Genomic DNA, 21,055 nt, shown 5'->3' with positions numbered 1-21,055 from the left:
GTAAAAACAGTATCTACAGCACGCATTTTAAAAATTGAAATGCAGTATAGTACCTGTGAAGTAAACTTAAATATTAAGACAGTTCTCCATATTTCTACTACTTTAAAAATCAAATTGGAGAAGACTAGATATTCTATTTATTTTAAAGACTAGCTTAAATATACGCTTACCAGAAAAGGGCACTTGCCCAGTTTAAGTGGCTCACTGAGTTTTTAGTGAGTGCTTTCTGTTTGCTTATAAATTCTTGCTATGCATAAGCATGTTATTGGAAATGGAAATTTATTAACTAGGTTTTTTAAGGATTATAATAGACTCTCACGGACGTAAACTAGTCAGTCTGAACAATCTGAAAAATAGTAGATACAGGCTTCTAGCTCTGTTATCAAACTTGCTGCATAAGCCAGAGTTTATGCACTGTGATAATGCTAATGACCAACAGAACCAATGGTGCATGACTAGAGGAAATCAGTGGTATAATCTGAGAAAGTTATCAGTTTTTTGTCATTAAATATTAGTGATAAATAATACACTTCATTCTGAGTAGATAGAACATATTTAATTCTGATGTACAGAGTTTCCAATTTAATAAGGGTCATTGCTGAGTAAAATGATCATCTTTTGTAATTTAAAAGGAAAGATAAAATGCTTTGGTTTCAGCACAATCTACTGGCTCTGGCCATTCAGTGATGTTTGTCTTGGACAGCCTGTGATTGCTAGATAGTTTTTTTGTGCAGCTACTTGGATTGGCTATATTTTATTTAAGCGTCTGGTTTGACAGAAACACAAAAAGTTAAATATATGAAACTCAAACCAAACAGTAGATTCTTAGTTTGTATTAATCAGGCCCTTCCATTCTTTAGTATAAACTTTTTGTAAAAGAAGATATGTTGCCCCATAAAGTAGCACCTCCCCAAAACCAATGAATAAAGTCATAATCTCCACCCCCCCACTTACATTAAGATTAAACATACAGTATTCACTCTGCTTAACTTGTACAGAAATCATGGAGTAAGAGATACAAATTTTACAGAGAGATCAAGCAAGATAAGCATAACACAATTCCACTAAGATATTAATAGGGCTCTATTTACTAGGAAAAAGTCTGATTTGTTAAAGAAAATATTGTATAGCGAGCACAATGTGCCATTATCAAAAGTATTGTATGATCTTAAAAACTTCATTCCCTTTTTTGTCTCTCTTACTGCCTCTGTTTGGTTTTCCTTATCTATACCTCAGTTCTGATCTGCAATATTCCAGCCCTGTCTCACTTGGAGAGCATGCCAGTTGTGCCAAATGGGTGTGTCTGTGATTTGGACAGCTCAGACCACCTCTATCCATGTTCTTTTCCAAATATAGAATCTGATCTCGGCATTCCGATTCTGGAAGCCCAATACATTTACTCATTGTGCTTTCTAACTTCCAGGCTTTGCTAACTGCTCCACATATTGAAGCAAATCCTGCTGCCTTAATATAGTCCTTACTCTCAAGTCAAATTTTCCATTTGTTCTGGGTAATGGCTTGATTTAAGAAAGGACTTCAAAATGTGGCTCATGGCTCACAAAATGTAACCCTCCCTTCGGTACCTAAATATAATGGGCCAGATTGTTCTTTTGCATAAATACAGGCAGCTCCAAATGACTTCAGTGGGAGTTGCATGCATGTGTCTGAGAGCATTTCAGACTGGGGTCATGTTGTATTAGAAGTTTTCTGAAAATACTTTGTTCTAACCACATTCAAATATTTCTTTTCTCGTAGCATGATTTTTTCCTCCTGTATATGTGTGTGTCTCTACCTGACCCCTACCAATCTACCTTGCCATTTGCCTACATCCTCTCTCGTGACATAACTTCAGGTTCAAAGTGCTTCCACTCCTACTGACCAACTAAAATTTGTTTTGTTTGGGGTTTTTACCGGTACTTTACATTGGTTATGGAGGCTTGTCTGTGCTGGGACCTCTTCTTACTGTTTTGATGGCAGGCCCTTCCCAAAGAGCTGGATATGTTTTAGCACTCTGCATAGTGCTACAGACAGAGTGGGGCTGCGGGAATGTAGTACGCAGGACAGCAAATGCCTCGAGAATTGGCACACACAAATTGCACTCCCAGCATATCAATGACTACCAGACTTACCTGCGTTGCCCAGGTCTTCAGGGTAGAGCTTTGGGGATGTGTATATGCGGGGAGGGGAGTCCAGGAGGCCAGGGGCCTGGGACCTATTGTCTCGCAACCCGCCCAGCACTGTGGTCAAGAGCTGGGAAGGGGGAATGGGTTTGGGGTAGGGGGTTACTTACAGTGTGCCACTCGGTGGTGCGGCTGCCTCCAGTGGACACTGCACATAGTTCTCCCCTGCAGGCTCACTGGCCCCAAGGGCCATTTGTCATATCACATCCCTCGAAACAGCAGCCCCTCCCTTTGTATGCTATGGAATACTGTCCTTTTCCTGGGGCTTCCAGTTGTCGTGGCACAACCAAACCCTGACCTTCCTTTAAGTTAGGAGACGAGGAATCTGTATACTAAATTTGGAGGCCTTCGCTCTTACCATCTTATCAAGGAGTTCTTGAACAAATGGACTTGTAGAGAGACAGACAGACACAGAGAGAAGGAGAGATTTTTAAATCCCCCCACAGACAGGCTGTTGCACCTGGCTCATCTATGACAACAGGCCAGTGTTGTGGAGTCCCCTGTTCCTGACGCAGTCTTTCTCATGAACACATGGAAAGATAAAGATTATGCCCCTAAGATAATGGGGACCCAACCCTATATTTGGTAGAGGGAATTGGCACACCTGAGAAGCATTCTTGTCAGGCCTTGATAAGTCTCCTAGGTCCTTTGCAAAATTGTTTGATGCTGAGTTTTTAGAACTCTCAATTTTTTAAAACTATTACATGACATCTGATAATCACAGTGTTGTGTGCCTTGCCATTGCTACTCATTGCCTGGCTCAAACTGTGGACCTAACTGTCCAGTAAATTAGAGAAGAGTTCAAAACGTGGTCAGGAGAGAAAGTGTGTTAAGATCGTTATTTTGAGTGTTCAGCCTATCACATGCCAGGGCTTTTGTAACTTGTAACCAGAGAGAAAAGTTCTCTGGTTTCCTTGCAGTTACTTAACTTATAGAAAAATCTCTTTTCCTCTATGAAGATGGTATTCCGAGTTCTGTAGAGAGCAAGGACCTTAATAGTCAGTGGTTTACAACCTCTGTAATCCCTTCTGTTTCCATGAGTGGAGGAGAGGATTTTGTCTAGCAGTGCCAACTTTATGGCATGTTAACACCTCTATGGTGGCAGAGCAGGAGAGAGGTAAGATGAGAGCCAGCAGGATCCTTTGGATTTGTCTTTTCCCAAAGCTCCAGAGGGAACTAGCACAAATGAGAACTTGCCTCTCTTGGAGCAGGGCTTCAGGAGCAGCTGTGAGAGGGGAGGAAACATAGGCACAGAAACTAGTGATGCGGGGCATGCTGCAGCCTCCCTCCCACCCCCCCGTCCCGGCCCGGCCTATCGCCTAGACTCTCAACTGCCTTCCCACGCCCTGCAGGCTCTGCTGTTGGCTCCGTGCTTGGGGTCCTGACTAGAGATGTAAAATCCCATTTAACTGGCTAGCAGGTTAAACATATTTCACTGGTTAACTGTTAAAGGGAGGAGAGTCGGGGAGGGGGGCTGCTTGAACCCAGCTAGAGCGCTCGTCCCCTCCCCCACCCGCCACTGGGCTAGCATGCCTCCTTCCAGTGGGATACCAGGCCTTTACTTCCCACCTCAGCTGAGGGGTGGGGGAAGAAAGGGGTAAAGTGAGGTGTCAGCACCCCCACTCTTAAAATCTTCACCACTTGGAGGAACTGTGGGAAAAGCGTCTGGCTTCTGGAGTAGTTTCCTGGGGCCAAAAGAGTGAGTGAGCTGGATGGAAAAAAGGAAGAGCAAAGACCATCTAGTTGGATGGTCAAATCTCCTGGTGGTCCTCTGAGAATGTTAAAATACAATCTTCCTGATGGCTGTACAGAAAAGAGACTCGGCAGTGTTTTTAAAGAGTTCCCTACTGAACTTTCAGGCCTTTCTGTGTGCATCACCAAGAGGCAGCAAAGGTGCAAACCCAATTTTTCTTGTCCTTGATCCCTCACCTTTCCTACCTTTCATGCATTTCTCAAGCTTCTCTTTTGTGCTTGCTGCTGAGGTAGATGTCTGCCCTTAGCAATAGCATCAGGTCTATACAACGGATACAAGCCTGGCTCTCCTTAGTGTTTCCCTAACAGAATGCTGTCAGTTACTAAGGTCACTGGTGTGCTCTGGCTCAAAAACCCAGTGCATGATTTTGGTTTTCTTTAGTTGCAGACTTTCCCCCCCCTCCCATTGCTTTTCCCTTAACGGTAAGTAGGTTAGCTGGTCTGAAGATTGGCTCTTCTTGGCAAGGACTGACTATTTCTAACTGCTTGCAGCTCTTCAAAGCCTTAACTGGATGATAAGCACATGCAGTTACACATGAATCTATGAAGCAGCCTGTTAACTACTTAGTATAGCTTTCAAATAAAAAAAGAGAAGTTGGCATGGAAACAGGGCCAAATCCTCTATTGGTTTAAATGGATGTGACTCCCTGGAGTTCAGGCAAGTTACTCTGACTTATACCATATGAAGATTTGTCACTTTTATTCAGTGTGTTTTGTCTATTGTGTATACAAAACTGTATGTAGAATATTAGCTGAGCTGGAAAGATTGAGAACATGGTTCAAACTGGAGAATGATTGCTCCTGCTCTGCTCTGGTATCTGTACACGAAACCTTCTGCTTGGCCCTATGTGAGGACCAGCTGTAGCTGGAGATGTTCAGTGGATAGCATGGATGGTCGTCAACCAGTGTTAGGTTTGCTCAGGCTTATTTAAAGCTTTGCTCCAAAACGCAGCGTATGTTTGATGCTTTTATGGCTTTTGAAATTGGTGCAGGTGCACGCTAACAGGAAGTGAAATGCTAACAGACCTGCGGGAGCTTCATTCAAATTGTGCCAAGCAGGTACAGTATACAAGTGTTATCACCTTACTGATAATCTGGCATAGTGTAGGTATTCACACGTGTCACAGGGATTATAGGTGGTGAAGTCATGCTGCAGTTTGGCACAGAGCTAAACCATTTGTGAAAAGGGTCAGGAAAGCTATAGTACTCGGGTTTGAAGTTTCCTTGATTTTCTTCACATGCGAAGCAAAACCAAACAGGAGTTTTTCTTGTTCAGGCTTCCCTTTCTCTCGGAAAACCAGTCAGCTGAATAGAACGAAATAAAATGAATCAGAAGGTAATGTTAGACCATTTTAAATTGATAGTAAAGCAGCCAGCGGATGCGGTTGCGCCGTGGCTCAGTGACTTTTTTAGCCTTTGTATTCCAGTGACCTGTTTTTTGTGTTGCTCACAGAGTAAATGAGATGGTGAAATCTAGTCCTCAAGTGCTGTCACGCTGTCTGGAGTGCCTTACAACTATGAGTGCCTGCCTCAGAACTTGGTGGCATGATATATAATTGGTTTTCACCAGCCCAGTACCAAATGTGAACTCCTAAAGTACTACGATAATCGTATAATAGTTCCCTCCAAAAGACACTCTAGTCTCTTGCCACTCATGAAAGCTGTGGGATGTGAGATTTGCTTACACCAAAAAATCATAATGTGTTCAGATGGTGACCGTCATAATATATTCAGTCACTTAACCCAGATCAGTTGGTATCCTAGATCTCATACCAAACTTGGTGCTGATAGCCACTTCTGCAGTAAACTAACTAAAGGTTTATTAAGAAAAAGAAATGAGTTATTGAGAGGTTAAAGCAGGTAAAATATATGTATAGCTGAGTCATAATCTGTACTTTCAAAGAGTAGCAGAGATGTCGTAATCTGCCAATTTCCCAAAAGCCTTTTAAGGCTACCAGATTAGCTCTGGGAATCTCCATCTTCGGTTATTCTGCCCTGTTAGAATCCACATAGTCCAGAGAGGATGAATTTTTTTCTTGCTTCCATACTTATAACTTCTCACAGAAAACAGGATGCTTATCCATGTGGGCTCTTTGTGAGCAGAAAGAGAAGAATGCCCTTCCTTTTAATTTGATCTCTGATTATCACACATGATGACCAGTTCCCTTTAAATGTGCAGGAATCAGCATTTTTTGGTTAAAGTTTTTCCTTTGCATTACACAAGGTGGCTTTCTCCTCTGATGGATTATTTAGTTACAGAGGTATAAACAATGTAAATTTTTGCTATTACAGTCTAACAAGTTACAGATAAATGAAAACAATGCATGAAGCCTCCTATGAGTTCTCATGAAGTTTAAACAATAAATACACATTCTTATCAACTTAGCATTATCAAAATATTATCTGTTAACACACAGGTACGCAAAACTGGTTTCCAGCTATGCCTATGTAAGTATTCAGTGAGGCCTGTGGCCTTAGCATGAGCTGGCACCTGGTCTGCTAGCGTCACAGGTAAAATCTGCTTGTATTGGCCGTTTAAGCATGACTGGAGTGTTAGGGGCCCAGGACTGGAACAGTGTAAGTGTGTGTTCCTCAGCATATGTGAGGAAGTGTCTAGTGTCTTGTCTAAACAAGGCCTAACCTCGGGGGCGGCCCGTGACTATAGGCCGACTCGGCCGTCGCCTAGGGCGCCGCCTTCAACGGGGTGCCTGGGGTGCCCGATGATGATGTCACTCCATTGATGGCCATGCAGGCGGGGGTGCTGATCGCGCGTTCTGCCTGGGGCCAGCTGCCGCAGCCCACCTCAGGCCACTCCTGCCTAACCTTAAACTAGTAAATCCACTAGTGCCTGCAACTATGTTCAATATAAACTACTCTGCTTTTTTTTTTTTTTTTTTTTTTTTTTAAAGCAATGCTGCTGTGATTTGGGTTACTCCATAGTAATAGGGTGCTGAAACACATTTTTTTAGTTTGAAGTAATATATGTGGGGATTGAAAGAGAGTCCCATTTATAATCTCAGGGCCTCCCCTTTCCAAAATGATCTGTCTCCTCTAGTCCAGTGTTTCTTAAACTATGTTCTGTGGAACACTCGTGGTCCATGAACAACTCGTAGGTGTGCCGCAACCTCTTTTTTGTTTTTGGCTTTTTTTTGTCTGACAATTTTTTTTTTTTTTTTTGAAGAAAATTTTCAGAGGTGTTCCGCAGTAAAAATACTATTCTTTGGTGTTCCATGGTCTCAAAAGTGTAAGAAATACTGCTCTAGTCGACTTACAGCTCTTTTACTCCCCATTTTTTTTAAAATAATGTCTCTTCGGTGAATCTGAATCCAGAGCCCAAGAAGCAGGGAGTCCAGGTGTAAACTCTTGACTTGCATACTTTATCTTTTAGGAAGCAAGTTGTTTTTCCTTTCCCCTTTGCGACTAGGAATAATTTGCCCATTGGAGATGGAAATAGTTTTTGGCTCGTTCCATTCCCTCTTGACTTCATGTCTGACTGGCATATTGGTCAAGTTCAACTTCGACAGTCCTTTCCCAGGCAGAACTGCAGTCCTTGGCTAATAAGGTCTGAGGATTCATTACAGGGTAGTGCGTTACCTAGTAAGGCAGGGGGTGGGGAACCTGCAGCCTTCAGGCCACATCTGGTCCACTGCTTCATGTAATCGGTCCTGGAAGTCGTGAGCCTTGGATCCCCGTCATGGGGCTGAAGCCATGGATGCTGGCATCTCTGAGCTTCTAGGTGCAGGGGCAATCAGGGAAGCTTCATGTGCTTCTCCCTCTCCCCAGCGCTGCCTCTGCAGCTCCCATTGGCTGGGAACTGTGACTAATGGGAGCTGCGTGTGCCTATGGGTGGAGTGCCTGTAGGCACAGACCACATGCACAGCACAGGGCCACTTGGCTCCTCTGTCTAGGGGCTGGACATGGTCGCCTCTTCTGGGAGCAGTTTGGTGCCACAGCAGGCCGGGAGCTTGATGTAAGCGCTGCCTGTTCGGAGCCCATATCCCTTCCTGTACCCCAGTCCTGAGCCCCCATCTCTTTCCTGCCTTCTTCTGTACTCCTGCCCCAGCCCGGAGCTGCCTTCTGCACCCATAGCCCCATATTTCTGGTCCCACCTCAGAATCTAGAGGAAGCCCCGAGCCTTTAGCACCCCTTCCCCCTTTGCGGGGCTGTGTGGTGCCCTGACAAAAGGTTCCCCGTTTCTACAGTAAAGGTTGCAGCTTGAACTTCATATTGTGAGAGTAGAAATGCCCTATAACTTTTTTTTTTAATAACAAAGGTGCCTTTTTTGTCTTGTGCTATTGTTGTATAAAGACATTGGACAAAGCCTTATTTGTTTAAATGTTTTTTCTACATCATGAGTTTGTTCAAGAGAGCCAATAAAATAGCATAGACCTTGCCGTTACCCAAAGTTGCATTCAGCGTGAACATTCAAATAAAACCCCAATACCTCCCACTCCCCAGCCATTGCAAATTTAGTGCAGAAGGCCTGGAAGAAGAGAGAGTCCACAATATTTGTGGACTAAGCCATAGTGGTTCTTTGAGTGAACAGAGAGAAACTAGAATTGGATCTCAGCTTTAAGTCACTGAAGCTGGGTTTTTACACCTTTGTCATAGTTTAGCACATTTAAAGTACATACGGCCCTGTCTGTGATCGATTTTTTAGCATGCCCTGTCTAGCACCTTTCTAACACACCTTTAAATCCTAGTTGAGATAAACCATAGGGTAATAAATTTAATTCTAGTTTCGGCTCGTGAAGAGGTGTTTATATCATAGCTGAATTTGGCTGCAGGCTTTGTAATTTCCCAGGCCTAACAGTGGAATATTATTGAGTCTGTGTTTGCCGTTCATTTCTGGGTAATACGTTTTTGCCATTGCTGAGGTAAATGCAAAACTGAAGGTGGGAATGGCTTTTCTATTCCACAGTGAAAACAAAGCAGTAGCGAGGAGGTCTTTGATTTTTGTAGTTCTCTGTAGTATCTGTTACTTTCCTAAAACACTTATGTTTCAGGGTAGTGATTTCTTGGTGGCAGCTCAGAGTGTTGTTACGTCATAGATCTATTCAGTAGTGACAGTAGGTCTTGTGCTCCTAAGGCATAATGTAAGGGTGATCTTAGCAGAGATGTTTTATGATACTTTCAAGTGCTCTTGGGTGACTAGTCAATCCATGAAGTGCTCTCCAAAGAGGTAGAGTGACCTACACTCACTGTCACATAGGCAGTGTCATGAGCTCAGCTGTGCCTTGTATGCAGGGGCAGATGAGGATTTTGCGGTGCCCAGGGCAGCACAATTTCGCGGGGCCCCCCTTTCACACGGCGCATGCACGGTGGCGCCACGGCGCATGTACAGGGCTTCTTGAAGCGCGGGGCCCGGGGCGGCTGCCCCGATCGCCCTGCCCTATATCTGCCCCTGCTTGTATGCTCTAAATGCATTTGTACTGAGCATTTAAAGCAGCTTATGGTATGCTATGGGGATAAAGAGGCAAGTGAAAATCTTACTTTCACTTCCCCAGTAACCAGAATCCTTGCACGACTGCAAAGAAATTGGAGAAACCTGGACTAAAAAGTCCAGAATCCGACGTTCACAAAATAGAAAGCATTTTCTAGTCTCTGTTAAATGCAGGCAAAATTTGAGGAATCAGGATTCCTACTTGGTTTTAAATAAGTATAATACTGGTTTTAAAAAAAGAAAAAGTATTCTTGAAATTGCACAGCATTCCTAAAATTATACACTGGGATTCGAAATGTCTTCTGTTGGTACTCTGGACACACAACTAAAGCATTTTTAAAATATATAGTACTTTGTGATGAGTACAGCACTGTACTCCGACTGTGCTAGTTAAACATCAACATGCATTTTTTGCAAGGAAAGAAATGCACTTGTAACCAATCTCATAATCATGGGAAGGAACATTTTCTACAAACAAATGTTTTCCTTAGTTGTTGTCTTTGTCAAGGCCAAACCTGTACATGTTTTGCTGAGGTGGCTGATGGCACCTTTTTTTTTTTTTTTTTAAGGGGCAAGGAGCTTATTTTTCTAGACCTTTAGCTCTACAGGAGAAAAGTAACTGGAAATGGCTGTAAAGTATGTTACTTATGTGATGTTTGTACTAGTGTGATGGTCTTGCATCCATTAAAAATGCTGCCATGCTTGGAAGTTCTGCATTGTAAACCATTTCTGAGTACAAACCGTTTAGGCAGTCTATATTTTCCCAAGGATCATTTGGTCAGGCTCTCAGGTCTCCTCCCCACAGAAACAATCCAGAATATTAGGCTTATTCTCAATTAGAGGAGTTGAGAAAGCACTGTAATTATCCGAGCACATACAGGTACAGCTTAGAATGCTGTGCAAGCTGGGATTTGTTACTTAGGATGTTGCAGAGGCTCCTAAGTTTCATTTTCTCTGCAAGGAATTGGCACGTGGCCACTATGCCCTGGAACACTGCTGGCATCTCTCCTTTTCTGACAGTCCCCCCCCCTCCACCCTATTATGTCAGCTGTTCCTGTTCTTTATTTCCATTTTATCTTCCTCTCTCACCTGCCCTGCCGCCTCCTCCTTCCTCCCACCCGTCTGTTTTATGCCCTTGGGGATGGGACTGGCTTTTATTTTGGTGCAAACAATTTTTTTTTCTGCTCTTTTGTGATCAGGCTCCATGCTGCTGTTGTATGGGGTGTGTTTGTTGGCCTGTGTTACTTTGGTGAGTGCAGAGAGATTGTGGGAGCAGAGAAGAGAAGCTTCTGAGAGAGTAGGATGAGACATGACCTGCAGCTCTGTGCACATAAGCCACTCCTGTGAGAGTATGGAGCTGTCTGTACTATTTGCAGTGGGGTGCAAGATGCATTGGTTAATACAAAGCCTCTGTGCCCCCACTGGGGTAGTCTAGTGCCTCCTAGGTGTGATGTCACAACTGCATGATGATGTTGATGGAGAAGCTTGCAGGAAGGTCATTGCACAGTCCACAATTGATGCAGTTTAAAGTAGAAAAAATCGTGTAATGTATTTAAAAGTAAGGATGCAAAAATGCGTTTAAAAAGCTAACTGCTAACAATTCTAGCAGTTACATGCTGCAGGTTCTGCAGTATAAAGCGTAACTCAGCTTTATAGTGCGGAGCTCACAGCAAAACCTCCCTGGGAGCGGAGAAGAGGCTTTGCTGCCGTTTCCCAAGGAGCAGAGCTGGCAAGAACTGCCGGCCTCGCTCCCGGGGAGCCAGCTTGTAACATAGAATAATAGGACTGGAAGGGACAGGCAGAGGGGCCAGGCTGGGCCCATCACAGACGGAGCAGCCCCCTCCCTGCAGTGGGCCTTGGAGGGCTGGAGCAGTCCATGTGCTCTGGCCCCTGCCCGTTGACCAGAACTGGTAAGCATTACCCATTTCGGTAACCAATTAACCTTTCACATCCCTAGTTAAAAGCATTTCAAAGAGTTAATCCTGCACTTCGATGTATTGCCTACTACTGTCCTGTGCCACTTCCAAATGATTAAACATTTGCAACCGCCTAATCCTCTGTGTTCCTGCCTATACTGGGGTTGCCAGATGAAAGAAAAATACCCCCCCCCTCCCCCCAAAAGCACTGTGAAAAAAATTTATTGCAGGGGGGGGAAGGGGAGGGGCGGGGACCAAAGTTGTTGACCAAAAAAACCCAAGACCTCTGAGAACCACTGCTAGGGGTTACCAGGTAATCATTCAAACAAACAAATAAACAAAAAAACACCCACCACACCCCGGACATGCTTTTCGGAGGAGGGAGGACCGGCCTGGCTGGGAAGGGGGAGGCCTGGAAACAGCTAACGGGGGGGGCTGGGGAGATGGGGGTGCCAACGGGAAGCAGGGCTGGTCGTGCGGGGGCGGGTGGAATGGGGATGGCTGCGGGATATCGGGGGAGGGGGAACCGGCTGGAAGGGTGCGGGGCTGGCTGGGAGGAAGGGGGAGCCGGAAGCACAGCTGGTGGGGGCGTGCAGCGGGGGGGCCGGGAGGAAGGGGGGGGAAGCAGAGCTGGCGGGGGCGGGGAGAGGTGCAGCAGCGCTGGCCGGGGGAGACAAGGAAGAGGAACGGGCCGGCGGGAAGCAGAGCTGGGGGACTGCAAGGGGGCTGGCCGGGGGAGATCAGGAGGGAAGTGGGGGAGGGCTGGCCAGCTGGGAAAGGGGGAAGTTGAGTAAATTGGCCAGCGGGGAGCGGGACTGACCTGGGCACTTGCTGCCTGTCCCACACAGGCTCCCGGCGACGCACGAGCGAGGAGGCGGCTTCCCTTTCTCCTCACACTCAACCGATTGAGGGCTCCCAGTAGCAATCGTGGCCCTGCCTCACAGTCGGGATGCCCAGCCGCTCCCCCTGCCTCCGCAGGCTTCTGTCCGGTGCGCAGCTGGAAAAATCAGAAAATACTGGGCATTGCAAATGTCTGGTATTTTCTGATTTTTTTTTTTACCGGACATAGCGCGCAAATACTGGACTTTCTGGTACAGTACCGGACACCTGGCAACCCTAGCCTACACCACAACACATGTAGGATTCTTCATTACTTTCTGCTGGAACAATACGCATCTTAGGATTTTTGTCTCAATGTTCATGCAGTGGGAGGCTCTACCAGGGCACTCATACATCAAAAGAGGACAGTTGCAAAAGTGGAGTCTGGGGACGTAGGAGGGCATGCACCCTGTGTTCACACTTTACTGTACTATTGTACAGTAAAACCTGTGTTATCTGGCATGCTCGGGGATTAGGGCGTTCCAGTTATCTAAAAATTCTGGTTATCTGAGGGTCCCATCAACCTAGGAAAAAACAATGGACAATAATAGTAAAACTCAAGTTTTTAATATGGGTAGTTTTGTAATGTGAGGCAGTTGATCTCATAATTCTATTTTGAGTTAAAGATGATTAGTACTTCTTAAATAAAAAAATAAGCCAATCATGGTAAACCAAGCCAGGCCTGTGCAACTGAAGATGTGACAGTACCGTGGCTGTGGGCAATGCTGATTTACCAAGTTTTCTGGTTAACAGAGTGCCGGATAACAAAGGTTTCACTGTAGTAATATTTGTGCAAGGGATGCCTTGTAAGATAGCATGTGAAAATTCATAATTGGTTTTTAAGTATTGTCCTGCTACAATATATCTGGCAACATAGAAGTGACCACAGTTCCCTTATGATGTTGTTAACGTCCTTCGTGGTCCTCTGTGTGGAGTGGGTGGTCCAACTCTAGGCTCACAGAAGGGGTGGGGCTGAGGGCAGCCAGTGCAAGGCTTGTACAGCACTCCACTGGCAATTGAAAGGGCTTGGGGCAACTGCCCTCTTGGGGGCCCCCTCTGTCAGTGGGCCTGCACATAATCGAATCCCCACAGCCCTGCATCAAACAGGCCCGTCCTAAATGAAAGAACGTATTTTAACTTGCATTTAAGCATTAAGCAGAGCATGAAGGGGAACAGAAGAAACTCAAACAGGGAATAAATATCAGGGAACATCTTTCCACATAGACTCTTTGTCACTTGGTTGTCAGCTGAAAAAGTTTTCAAGAGGGGGACTGCAACGGTAAAAATGAGCGGCAAACGCTCCAAGAGTCTTCCCCTCTCCCCCATTCCCAGCCTATCACATTCACTATACTTGGAAGACAAAGGAAGTAGGCATTGGAATCGGTGAGGTAGGGAGCGGTTTGTCTTGACTGGAAGAGCTTGGTTAGTAATCTTGCTGGAAGCATGTGGTGAGAAATGTTGCTTGAATCTGAAGTAGTTTTATTAGGTGTTAGTAAACGTTTTATCTTGATTTTTCTTGTAACCCTTTCTGACTTTCTCATTCCATGTACTCACTCAAAATCTCTTTGTAGCTTAATAAACTTATTTTATCTAATCCAATGTGTTTAAATTCAGGTGTGTAGGTAACTCTGTTTAGAAAAGCAAAGCTATTGTGCGTTATTCCTTTAAAGGAATTGACAAGGAATAACACATTTAATATATTTCTACTGTGTATTGAGGATCACACTGCTGTATAACCAACGGTGGTGACTGACAGGCTGCAGTTCCATGTTGGCCACCCGCTGTTCTGTGTGCTGGTGGCTGCTTGTGAGCAGTTCAGGTTGGAGGCTACAACAGGAAGGCATTTCAAGACACCCCAGGTTGCATGACGGGATGACATAATCTCTCCTCCCCTAGTCTGGATTGTACCCTGGTGCTTCATTGGGAGATGTGTGCTATTTCCTTTTGCCCGGTTGTTCTGGACAGCTGGTTTCTGACTTCCCCTCCATTGCTGAGCTGCACTTGTAGTACACACTGGAGGATGCTGCTGATTGTTTGGAGATGTGCTATGAGAAGAATTAGATTGCACTGCATTTATGTCCCATTCTCTGATGCTGTGTTGTGTTTGTCAATAGTTGGAGCAAGTTCTTCATGAATTTTTCCCATTTCCCATTAGTTATCTTAAATTATTTCTGCACAAGGGATGTGAATGGGTAACCAGTTACCTGGTAAGCATCATGGCCAGCAGAGAGCTGCTGTAGCTGGGCTAGCTGACTGTTTAACCAGTTAACTGATTAAATGGAATTTTACATTCCTAGTCTGCACTTGCTTTCAAAATGGAATAAGGAAGGATAAGTCTGGCTCTGTAGAATCTCAGGAACTTGTATCCTGTGTTCAGTGGACTCTAACCCTCAGACTGGGTTCTTGGCTCTTCTTCGCCATCAATCTAGCTGCAAATGTTAACTCCACAGTTCATAATGCATACCCTTGTTACACTTTCGTAATACAAAAGGATAACAGACCCAGCATGGGCTTTTCCTTGTAGTCTTGGAAGAAGTTTCGTGTCAAGATGTGTGTGCAAACAGCTTATATTTCTATGAAAAGGGGGGTGGAGGGAAGGATTGATGACTATTGGAAACTTAATTTCTGAAAACTAAAGAGTCCCAAAGAGAAACCCACTTCAGAAGCTTTGGTTTTTACAAAGCATAGGTTCGAATGCTATTGCAGTGGTCTATGGTTTCAGCCGCTCTCTTTGATACATGTGCGTGAAAGCAGCGGTTGTGTTAGACAGAAGGAAATGATAAAATCTAAGAATTAAAGCATTGGATGAGAAGGGCAGTGAGTAGCATGAAACTGAAAAATGTTAGCCTCTGAACAAACATTCCCATAAACAGATCATAGTTCCTCACCTCATTACTGGTTGCCATTGTTTGATTTGTTTAGTGACTTAGGCTGGGTGGCTAACTGAGGTGGTGGTGGTGTGTGGTGTGTATGTGGGGGGGGGGACTTCTGGTTTTTAACCTAGCTACCATTGGTTAGCACAAATTTTTATTTCTAAAACTTGATTGCATTTGAATGACCAACATTAGAGAAACTTCCAAGCTCACATTACACTCTAAATTTCTTCAATTTATTTTTGAAGTAGAAATTTTGCAAGCTGACGTTTTTGCAGCATGCGTAGTAGAATCTGGCTGACAGCATTGTCTGGCAAAAGAAATAACCAAATTATTATTCAGTCATGGGTTTTTAACAGCCGCAAAGCAAGTGGATGTTAACTAAATGATGCAATTTATTCCCTTCCCACTTATTGCCAGCTTGCCTATTACAGAAAGACTGCCAGCTTTAAATAAGTGGTACCCAGATGGTAGTCGCATGACGCCCACTTGGTTACAGAACCTAAGCAGGGAACAACTCGGCAGCCACTACAAGCTGTGGGTCAATTGAGGGGGAATGCCTGTTGCTTCACAGTTTTGCATATGTAAATCTGTTAATGTTATGTCAGTATTGTGCGGTCTAAACACAAGCATTGCCTTTCTCTGGGGCCCAGATGAACTTGGATTACAGCCCAGTTAATGAGGATCTAAGAGAGATGCTTCAGTTTGAGAATGCTGCTGCAGTTTGCTTCCTCAATGTGAACTCATTGCTTCCTGGATGCTCTCATTTTCTCCACAGCTGAAGTTCTATTCAGGAAGTTCCTCTGATAGGCGGACTCCATAATAGGATAGACAGATGAGGCTTTATAAGGTTGGAGGAAGAGATTGTATAAGCGTGAGTGTGTGTCTATTTTTAGTCCCTCTGTTGAAGACCATTCATTTGGCCCAGCCTGTGTCTGTGTCTCTCACACTTTCTTTCTCTGTCTGCCACACTTCTGCACTCTATTTCATCAACTACAGATGTGGCACACAGCCGTCTCGGAAAAGTCATGAACTGTGTCGTCTGCACACTTTAACAGCCAACATCTGCCGCAGCAGCCTGATGGAAATGGCATGGAAACAATTTTAGGGAAAGTGCTAAAGTGCTTTAACATTGTCTTTAGTTTGGCCCCTACAGACAATTATTTTTACATCAGTTGAATCGAGATAACAAATAAATGAGGTGGTTTCAAAACCGATTCTCTTGTTTTAACAGTTCCACTTAAAAATGTTTGACATGGAAATGCTTTTTACTGATCATTTCTTGTTCTAAAAAGCCTATGAAATAGATGAAAACAGCAACCAAAAATACTCAAAAGAGGCAAGGCCTAATATGCTTACAGGCTAAAATGTACCTTTAGTGTTGATTTACCCAAATAAAATCTTCCTAGAGGTATTGAAAATTTAATGTGCCAGAAGAAAAGAGTTAAGCGTGTGTTTTTTCATGAGAAAAAATGTTGTGATTTTAACCATTTTGTGAACTATGTTTAATGCTACCGTACTGCTCAAAAAGTTTTGAATGTGTTCCCACAAATGCCTACTCATATCAGTAGATATCATTAGATATCATTGGACTTGCTCATGTGAGAGGGGAATTTTAATGGGTTACCCCTCTGGTTGCTCTGGAGCATTCTGTGTGAGCATGATTTATCATTTTACATGTAATGTACTGTGAACTGGCGTTTAATATATCGGACTTGAAAAACTCTTGTATTCAAAAGTCTGTCACACATCGGATGGTGGCCTGTAGATAGCCGGGGATTGATTGTAAGGTATAAACTTGTGTGCAGTTATATTAAATACTTGATTATAAGAAGAAAAAATTGAGGGAAAGGCCAGCTGATTTAAACTGTGAACTTGACCATTTTCCCTAACTTGCTAATTATTTAATCGTGGAGATACTCACGAGGGTGATGTTTTTTAACTACCGTGAAAGTAAAATTTTCGGCTGATTAGAAGTATTCCTTGGTTTAATATTCGCTTCCCTAGCTAATATGTTTCACTGACACTTGCTAGTATGGGTTGTGCAGATTAGGTATGTGAGGGGCTACTCATGTTTCAAGTCAATAGGCTTTGTTCTCTAGGACCAGATGGAACTCTGCGGATCATTCTTTATCTCTTCTCCTTTGCACGGTAACCTGATCTCCAATATAGCTAGACATCTACCCAAAATTTACAATGTGGAAATAAACTCAAGGTTTAAAATATGAACCAGCAAGAAAGGAAAGTATTTTATTTTTTTCCACAAAGGACCCAAAAGGACATTGGAAAGTCCTACAAAAGGTTTATAATCTACAGGATTCTAGCATCTATATCTCTCAGCCTTTGACAGTGATTTGTTGAGCATTACAATCTATTTTTGAACTGAAATTTCTTAGTAGATTTGAAAAATCTGTAGTAAATTGCTAATATTCTCAAATGAAAGCAAGCCATGCATTAGTTTATGTATGTTACTCAATTCCTTATATTAAGAGTACAATAGATTACTCTCTTAAAAACCTGATCGAGGAAGTAGAATATTATATTAGCAGACATTTTACAAACCCACCCTGTTGAGGACTAGATCTAAATAAGACTTAAGAGTTAACTTGAGGGACATTAGCTATTTGTAATTTTAATAGCAATAAAAAAAAAACTCTCTGGGGTTGCCATTGTGGTTTGCTACTCTTGTGCCCATGGTGAGCCCAGGTGACAGTTTTTAGTGAAAACCACAACATTATCCATTTAGTGACAGTGTAATCCCTTCAGCTCTATGCTACATTATGTGAGGAGACTTAGAAATAATGTTTGGAAGTTGATTAAAGTCCTTTATAAGTAAACCAGCACGACACAATCTGTTTTTGCGATGAAATAAAGAAAAGCTAGCAGACGTGCATCTGCTATGGGAGAACAAAAGCGCATGTGTGTCAGATTTCAATAACATGCTTTTAGAATGTCCCAGCCATAGCTGTTGTGTAGTATGTACTTTATTGAGAAATAACAGTAGGAACAAACGGCAACAGATACACTAACTGGAGATACCCTGCTGTGAGGGGCTGTTGAAAAAGGTTCAGGGCCTAGTATGTCTTAAAAACTAGGCCGGTTTTAAAATAGTGAATTACAAGACCAGTTTTCTTAAATATTAATAAATAGCTCTTTTTCTTAAATGAAAATACAGCACTTTCAGGATTTATTTTTTGAAAAGAGGGGTCTTTTGGCTAATGGCGTGAAGTATAGCCTGGAAGTCAGTAGTTCAGGTCTTATCTCTGGGAGACAATTAACTTCATGCTAGTTCCTTAAGACTGGTGTGTCTTTGTCTATAAGGGATCATTTTTGTTACTAAAATACCTAGGAGCGCTTAGTACGCTTAGTACTGTACACAGAACAAAAATATGGTTCCTGTATTATGCTTCAGTAACTGGGTCTTAGTGCTTACATAGTGTTTCTGAAGTCCTTTGGCTAAAATTCCGTAGAAGAATAAAGTGTCATTTTTATTGATTACTGCCCTTGTTTTCTGTTCAAGACATGCATGTATTTTTTCTCTCTCATCTTTTCCTCTTCCCTCAAACTAAAAGGTCTTTAGTGATATTGGCACAGCTTTGGAGTTATGATTAGTATCTTAACTTGGCTTTACCCTGCATTTGCTGTTGTTGCAATGAAGGAACGGTGCCTGTATTAGGGATGTAATAGTGTAGTCGATGAAATGATTAACCGATAAGCAGGTGCTCTGCCTGCCAGCACTTAAAGGGCTTGAAATGCAGAGCCACAGTGAGGGTAGTTGACTACATGATTAATGAACTACATGCGTCTAAACATCCCTAGTCTGCATGCTTATTGAAAGATTCCCCAGCCTCTTTCACTCCTCTCCTCCATGCATCACTCCTGGTACAATTGCCACCAATGGCAAATTTTAAAAATAAAATACTTGTATAAAGTTTGGAGAATGTTCAGCATCAGATCTGAAGTATTTCGAGGTTTTTTTTTTTTAATGTGGGTCAATCTTGTGCTTAAACTGAAGGAGATACTCCTTTAGTCTTACAAAACAAAACAAAAAATGTACAAAGTCAGTCTGGGGGCAGACTGGTAAAAATGCAGGTATCACAGAGAATATCTTGGGTATAGAACTCAAAACAGATGTGAACCTTTGTAACAAGGCAATCAGCGCTTGCTCATCAGATGAGAGTAATGTTCCAGAAAAGAGTGCTTACAAATCCTTTTATCCTTTCCTTTTATGATCAAGGGAGCTTGGAAGGTTCTCTCCTAAACAGAGAGCTAGTAAGCTTCTCTGAGATCAAACAGGAAGTAGACTGGTGGTTAAGGAGAAAATGAACTTGGGAGCATAAATCCAGAATAGAGGTAAGAGGCTTTCTCCATTATGGCCAAGATGTCAAAGATGACTAGTAATTTTGGATACTCTTCTTAAGCTATTGTAAGAGACACCTAACTTTCAGAAAGTGAAAATCATGAATTTGAATGGTCATAAGTTCAGCATCTGAATAGCAAGCCACTAAAAATCACTAGTTACATCTGAATACCTTGGCCTGTATTCTTTACACTAATGGAACATTTGACCTTCATAATAATTAATCCATCTCCCCAGTCACCTGTGGTTATTATAAATAGGATTCCTGTCTTAAAAATCATGACTCTGAGGTGCAAAGATGTTAAGTGACTTGACAAAGGCCACATAAGGAAAAATCCATGCCAGAACCAGGAAGACAATGTAAGAATTTAAAAATTCCCATATACTTGTGACCCTGAAAGAGAATGGGACAACATAGCAAATTGACACTCGCTGCTCTGTCAGTCTTTTTGACAGTAAATGATTTCTTAACAATCCAGTACGAGAGCATCTTGTACTAGTGGCTGGATTCACTGCATTCATGTTTTTTGCTGCCTCCTGTAACTCCTCATGCAACTCCCTGAGAAATTGAGTTTTTGGCAAGAAAGTTACATAATCCTTCAGCAGGTTTCGGGACTTAATCTGTAGACTCCTGGTTGCAAGGAGAGAGAAGCTTTTCACCATGCTTCTAGAGCTCTTTCTTTATGGGCTATGAGAAGAAGAAGGAACAACATCTCAAAGTTATGGAAGAGTGTGATTGAATGGCTTTTGGCACTGGGCTGGAGTCAGGAACTGCGAGTTCTGTTCTCAGATCTGCTACTGACCACGTGTGGGATCTTAGTCAAGTCCCTTCATATTTCTGTTTCCTCCTCCCACTCTTTGTCCTTTTGGGGTAACAACAATATTTTATGTTTGTTTGTCATCTCACATCCTGAGTCAGGTGCCTTATTGGAGGGAGAAGAAGGTGTAGTTGCTTTATTGTCCAGGTAGAGGGCCTCATGGTACAAGCAGAGAGAGCGATAGGAAGTCTATAGATGTCTCATAATTGAGACAAGGAGCTGGTCTACCTTTTGTGGAGCAGACGGACAGCAAGCTGCATGGGTTGAAGGACTCCCATACCACCCTGAAAGCCCTGAGGCTGTACATCCCAGGTATGGGTCATTGAAACCACAGCTGTCTCAGAGGCAAAGACACCTGTTCCAGCAGGATCCACCTCACAAGAATGCTAAGGCTTTCAGGCACTGCCTGAGCCATTCATCCCCTCCCTCTGCCCAGTTGGGCTCAGCCCACTCCAAATAGTTTTGAGGGTGCACCTGAGGACCTACTAGGATGTTCCCAGTACGCAATTCTTCTTGGTTTTTCCCCCCTCCCCAAATACCGTTCTTCCTGTGTGGACAGCTGTGACCTTGGACTGCTGGACTCTGAACACTGTGGTGCAGGGTAATACCTTCCAGTTTCTTTCCATCCCTTCCCCATTCCTGTGCAGGAACCCTTCTCACGAAAGTCGTCTTGTGCAGGAGGTTCAGAGGTTACTGGGTACGGTGGAGGAGGTTCCTCTTGCATACAGGAACAGAGGGTTCTATTCTTTATGTACATTTTTTTTTTTTTAAATCTCAAAGGCCAAGCATGGTCATGTCCCATCCTAGACCTCGGAGACCACAACAGGTACTTAA

The 21,055-nt window shown here is 43.3% G+C and overlaps 1 protein-coding gene across 31 annotated transcripts in view; it reads left to right on the top strand.

The window, feature by feature from the left end:
* FOXP1 (forkhead box P1) overlaps positions 1-21,055 on the top strand; it is a 562,577-nt gene that overhangs the window by 14,569 nt on the left and 526,953 nt on the right. Inside the window, exon 3 of one of the 31 annotated variants that reach the window (XM_075938596.1) lies at positions 19,281-19,396. The exons of the other annotated variants lie outside the window; for them this stretch is intronic. The gene's annotated coding sequence lies outside the window, so the exon portion shown is untranslated. The remainder of the gene's footprint in view (positions 1-19,280; positions 19,397-21,055) is intronic. 31 annotated transcript variants of the gene reach the window in all.

Source organism: Pelodiscus sinensis, chromosome 11 (genome assembly GCF_049634645.1).
Source record: "Pelodiscus sinensis isolate JC-2024 chromosome 11, ASM4963464v1, whole genome shotgun sequence".
Classification (NCBI taxonomy): Eukaryota; Metazoa; Chordata; order Testudines; family Trionychidae; genus Pelodiscus; species Pelodiscus sinensis.
Note: the sequence above shows the minus strand (reverse complement) of the source record. Positions and strands in the feature narration are given on the sequence as shown.